Source organism: Cygnus olor, chromosome 24 (genome assembly GCF_009769625.2).
Source record: "Cygnus olor isolate bCygOlo1 chromosome 24, bCygOlo1.pri.v2, whole genome shotgun sequence".
NCBI lineage: Eukaryota > Metazoa > Chordata > Aves > Anseriformes > Anatidae > Cygnus > Cygnus olor.
The window spans coordinates 3078359-3084116 of NC_049192.1; the positions used below are offsets into that span (position 1 = coordinate 3078359).

General features: G+C 57.2%; 2 non-coding genes across 2 annotated transcripts; one reads left to right on the plus strand and one right to left on the minus strand.

The window, feature by feature from the left end:
• Positions 1-3638: 3638 nt before the first annotated feature.
• Positions 3639-3711, plus strand: TRNAK-UUU. The gene has a single exon. It is a non-coding gene; the product is annotated as a tRNA-Lys (tRNA).
• Positions 3712-3978: 267 nt separating this feature from the next.
• On the minus strand, positions 3979-4051 carry TRNAK-UUU. The gene has a single exon. It is a non-coding gene; the product is annotated as a tRNA-Lys (tRNA).
• Between the last annotated feature and the right edge of the window lie 1707 nt (positions 4052-5758).

Consider the following 5758-nt stretch of genomic DNA (forward strand, 5'->3'; position numbering starts at 1 on the left):
CCAGAAGCGGCTGCAAGCTCTGCGTGCGTGGACGTTTCTTGGCTCTCAGCGTCTGTAAAGCTGAAGCTACGTTTCCAATTCGGTTCACTTTTTTGTCTTTTATGCCAGACTGATGCACTCTGTAGCTTCTGTGCAAAGTGGAGGCAGCAGCAAGGAGCATAAACCAGGCGTTATTCTGCCCGGTGTACCTGCAGTCTCACTAACGCCTTACTTCTTACAGTCTGCTCTGAAGCCCTGTCCCCAGTCAGCCCCATCCTTCCTGCTTTCAAACTCTATAAAATTCCTCCGGAAAACAAACTTGCAGTCTCATGTACGGTATCGTGTAGAGAGAAGCCCCAAAGGGGAGGCTTTAAACAAGCACTAATCTGACAATTGAGTCACGGTTAATTACGTTTGTCCCTATCAGAGTGAGATCCTGGGAGCTTTCGTATATCTGTCAGTTCTGCTCACCTATCTCAGCTGGCTCGCTAAGGGAACACCACGACTCCTCCCTGTAAGCCAGGCCTCGCTCACATCTTCAGCCTGTCACTGCTCCTGCCTTTGTCCAGGCCGTAATTCTCACCTGACTGCATCACCATTCCTCTGGGAGAGATGCAAGATGCCAGCCAAGGAAACATCAGAGCTGCCCCTCCAGTGCCACCTTGGAGGGATTTGCCTCCGTGAGCTGGTCCCAGTGCTGGGGGCTACCTGGGGGCTGCTGGCTGGGAGGTGGCAGCAGGAAGAGGGAGAGCTGGGGCATGGATTACGTGATTTAAACAGGTTTCATGCTTTACAGCCTGCTTGACTTCAGTTTTTGCTGTCCTGCTCTTAGCTGAGTGCTCCGATTCGTTGTTTGGATGTTGACTTGGCATTTAACTAGGAAAAGTATCCTGAGAAAAACCCAATTTCACCATGGGGAAGCCCTGTAATGCATTACTTATGGCAACCAAAGGCAGAGCTCCGACTTTTAACATCTAGCTGAAACGCTAATTTTAAAGAACTCCTGTTCGGAAACTGTTCTGGAATAAAATCCAGACCTCATATAGCAGATGTAATAACTCTGAATTTCTCCTGACCTGAGTTTTGTTGCTGACACGCTGCATCTGCCGTGCACTGTGTGCTGCTACCTCCAGCTCTGCCAGAAAGGCGCCAAAACAAGCCAACCTTTGATAAATGCTAGCACTTATTGTACAAATGTTATGCAATGCTCTTTTATTGCAAAACCAGTTAAGAAGGAGGAAAACAAAACTGATTGTTTCAATTAAAAAGGAATGCTGGCCAGCGGCTGCGCGAATCTCCCTAAATCAGCTGCTGATGACAGTAGTTGTTGCTGGTGATGTCTGGAATCCTGCAGCAGTTCCACCCCGCCGCCCATGCTGTTGTTTCCATTTATTTCTATTTTAATATCTTAAATTGGGCTTTTCTCTGGGCTACTTCCTTAAGGGGACGTCAAATCAATATCACTATTTAAACACAGAGATGAAGCAAGTCAGAGCATTAAAAAAAGCTGCTTCTTCACCAGGTAAGGGCTAACCAGAGCGTGCTAACTGTCCCTGTCACAAAGCTTAGATTAATTTTTAAGCCAGGCACTTTAGAAGGAGTGAAACCGAAGCTAGTAATCTTGGCAGTAGTGAAAAACAAGAAAAGTCCTTATTTTAATCACATTTTCAGCAGAACCAGCCGCCTGACATTTGACTTAAGCTGAATATCTGGGGGTTTTTGCCGTGCTCCTGGAAGAGTCGCTAAACACGTAAGCGTTCTCTTGGAAGCCCGACTGCCAGCCTGTCTGCCACACAAAGCCCAGAGCACGTCCCTGAAGACCCGGGCACTCTGTACCTAAGTTCTGCCCTCTTTCAGTCAGCACGTTTACCACGCAGCCTCCTGGTGAGCGGTGCAGTGCTTGGGCCTGACCCACCTGGCAGGAGCAGCGCGCACACAACCTGCTGGGAGCTGCGCCAGCCGTGCTTGCAGCGCGGTAACTTGGAGCTGCTGGAGACACGACACGAACAAATACCAGGGCAGGTGTAAATCCAGCCTGGAACAGCAGTCTGTGTTTCAACGGCCCTTTCAATCCTGCTTGCTATTCTTTCTCCAAAATAGTTTCTTCTTTCAACCCGATCCTATCCAGGACTCAAATTCTTCACCTCTAATATGAGAGTTGCTGTTCATTCTCCAAAATAGTTCTTCCCTCAACCCGATCCTATCCAGGACTCGATTAAATTCTTCACCTCTGTTATGAGCACTGCAACCCTCAACAACTCTGCACTACCCACAGACAGCATATGGAACTGACCATCCCAGAAAACAGGGATCTCCTTTTACAGTCCCTCTTGTGCAATAACTGCAAAGTTTTACACACCTGATCTTTGAGTTATTAATGCCTCTCTGAAATTAGTTCCTTGTTAACGCGGCTCTTAGCAGCACCACTGCCGTGACAGTTACACCGCACAGCCCCTGGCGGCGTTTTGCCCTGGAAAAGCAGGCAGCGTTTAAGGTTAAATCGTGGTGTGAGAGATGACACATAGCACAGGCAGTTCCAGCCAGCTTCACTTTGTGGTCGGGCCACGTCACGCTGCTCTGAAACGTTAAATTTGGCAGCACGGCAACCAAGGCTGCAGGCACCCGCGAGGTCTGAGAGAGCCCAGCGAGGAGGCAGGGTGCTGCAGCAAACATGCCCTAGTGCAGAAACACTTGTCACGTCTCCTTTTGCTGCTGGAGCGCGTGGTTTAAGCATCAGCTAATTGCAAACCACGGGCTCAGCCACCAGCAGACCCCAAGCGTCCAGCACAAGGCATAATTGGAAGGATCCTTAAAGTCTGGATGTTTCCGAGTGGCACCGACACAGCGCTCGGGGCCACCTCGTGAATGCAGAGCCCTCAGCGCAACCCACCAAACGTTGTATACCGCCACAGCGACCCGAACGCTGCTACAGAAACAAGACTTCAGAGGGGCAGCTCTGATTTGGGGTCAGAAACCTGATTTTCCCCCACAAACCCCGAGATTTCCCCCTGCCCCCCATCCCGAGGCGCAGCGCCCGGCGGGTGCCGCACGGCCACGGCTCCGCTGCCCACAGCCGGAGCCCGGGGGGAGGCCGCGGCCCCCGAACCCGGCCCGGACCCCCCAGTCCTAATCCCAATCCCAACCCTAATCCCAATCCCAATCCCAATCCCCCGGCGGCTCATCTCACCCTAGAGCAGCCCCATGTGCCCCAGGACGCCCGGCTCGGTGGCGGGGGGACAGGCGGGGGAGGGGGGGGTTCCCCCTACACCCCCCGCGGGCTCCTCGCCTCCATCTTAGCGCCGCGGCCGCCCGCCGCTTCCCCTCGCAGCCAACATGGCGGCGCGGCCGCTTCCGGCCCGCCGGGGCCGCACCATAGAGCGCGCCGGAAGCGTGTCCTAGACGGGACCGCCGCCGCGCCCCCTCCCCGCTCCCGCCGTGGAGGACCGCGCTGAGGCGAGCACGGCGAGGCCCGCGAGGCGCCATGAGGGGACTCGGAGCCTCCCCTCCCCGGCTCGCCGCCGGGCCCTGCCCCTCCCCGGCTGCTCCGAGCCCCCCACGGACCCCCCCAGCCCCCTGCAGGCCGGCCCCCGGCACTCTGAGTGCAGCCGCGGAGCGGAGCAGCACGGTGATAATGACGGCCCCGGCCCTTTGAGCCCAGAGCCCGGATAGCTCAGTCGGTAGAGCATCAGACTTTTAATCTGAGGGTCCAGGGTTCAAGTCCCTGTTCGGGCGCTGCGGCTTTTTGTCCTCCCCAGCCCTGCCTGTGTCTCCCTCCCTCGTTCACCGTTTTTCGCTAATTTTTTAATTTTTTCTTTGCTGCCAAGGGGCTCAGACGGGATGCTGGGAAGGGGAGACGCAGCATCCGTCACCGGCTTATGTAGGCTTTGGAGGGGGATAACAGCCAGGAGAGGGAGGAAAAAAACTTGAGATAAAATATTAGGGAGGGAAGGAAAGAAAAGGGAAAAAAAAAAAAAAAAAGAAAAGGGAAAAAAGGGCATCCGCCCGAACAGGGACTTGAACCCTGGACCCTCAGATTAAAAGTCTGATGCTCTACCGACTGAGCTATCCGGGCTCTGTCAGCTCAGCCCCCTCCGCCCCTAGATGGCTCCGCTGCAGGCACCGAAGGGAGCTGCTCCCCCCCACCCCCCCCCCGGTACCTGCACCCCTTCACCCCCATCCTGCTGCATTTCGGAACCCCTGCAGGGAGCCCGAGCAGAGCCCGGCAGGACAAAGCGTGCCCTGGGAGCAGGACCCAGCAGCGAGGGTCCCCAGCACCCCCGCAGCCCCCTCGCACCCACCCATGGGTGCCGTCAGCACCAAAATCTGCCTGGAATCGGGGTGCTGGGGCTCCCCCCACGCACCGCTGCTTAACGCCTCGGTCATTAAACACGTGAAATAACCCAAACCAGGCTTGTGCCTGCTCCTCGTCCTTCCTGCAGCTCCTGCACGGGTGGAATCGGGCACGGGGCGGTGCTCGGCGGCTCCCCCCAAAACTCCTTCGCCCTTTTCCCCGCAGAGGCCGTGGGTGCTGCTGCGGTGCGGGGGCAGCGCTGGGAAAGCCTCTGCTGCCTCACAGGGGTTGGGAGACTAAAAAAGAAAAGCGGGGAATAATCCGCCCCGGGATGGGGAGCAGCAGGGCACGGGGCTCTTCCAGCAGCCCGGCTTGTCCCCGAGGTGGGGACGTTTTCTGTTGGAGGGTGGCTGCAGTCCGTGGGGGGCTGTAGGGTTGGATTTACCCCCCAGGGCCTGGTGGGAGATGGAGCCTTGGGGTTCACTGGGAATTGCGTGGACCCCAAAACCACCCCCTTACCCAGGGTATCCCCAAGAAGCGCAGGCCGGAGCCATCCCATGTCAGCACCAAACCCAAAGTACCAACTGCAGTGTGATTGTGGGGCGAGCAGCCCCCCCTCACCTTGCCGAGGATCCCCCACCCCATTAGGGGCTGTAGGGTGTCCCGCATCCTCCCCCAGCTCCCTGGAGCTCTGACACCCCCAGGGGAACCATCAGCAGCCGGGTGCACTGATGGGGCTGGTGGGGTTGAATTTTGGGGGGGATTTTTTTTTGGAGGGGGCAGCATCCTTCCCCAACTCCCTGGATCTCTGACACCCCCATGTGCTGGCGGGGCTGCATTTTGGGGGGGCATTTTGTTTTCTTGGGGGGGGGGCAGCATCCTTCTCCAGCTCCCTGGCACGGTGACAGCCCCTGGGAGAACCACCAGCAGCCGGGTGCACTGCTGGGGCTGGTGGGGATGTGTCTATTTATTTTATTTTTTCATTTTTTTAAAGGGGGGCAGCATCCTTCCCCAGCTCACTGGACCTCTGACACCCCCACGGGCTGGCGGGGCTGCATTTTTTGGTCTTTTTCTTTTTTTTTTTTTTTTTGGGGGGGGCAGCATCCCTCTCCAGCTCCCTGGATCCCTGACACCCCCACGGGCTGTCAAGGTTGCATTTTTTGGTCGATTTTTTTTTTTTGGGGGGGGGGGTGGGGGGCAGCATCCTTCTCCAGCTCCCTGGCACGGTGACACCCCCTGGGGGAACTCTCAGCAGCCGGGCGCGCTGCTGGGGCTGGCGGGGCTGCATTTTTTATTTATTATTTTTTTTCTAACGGGGGGGGGGGGGGGGGGGCAGCCCCGTGCAATGCTGCGGGGGGCCGGGAGAGGGCTCCGCACCGCGCTGCGCCCCCTCCATTGTCCGCAGCCGCCGCCGCGCTCCCTCCTCCCGCAGCCGCCGCCGCGGCGCGGCCCCGCCGCCGCCAGCCGGGACCCCCCCCCCGCCGGGAC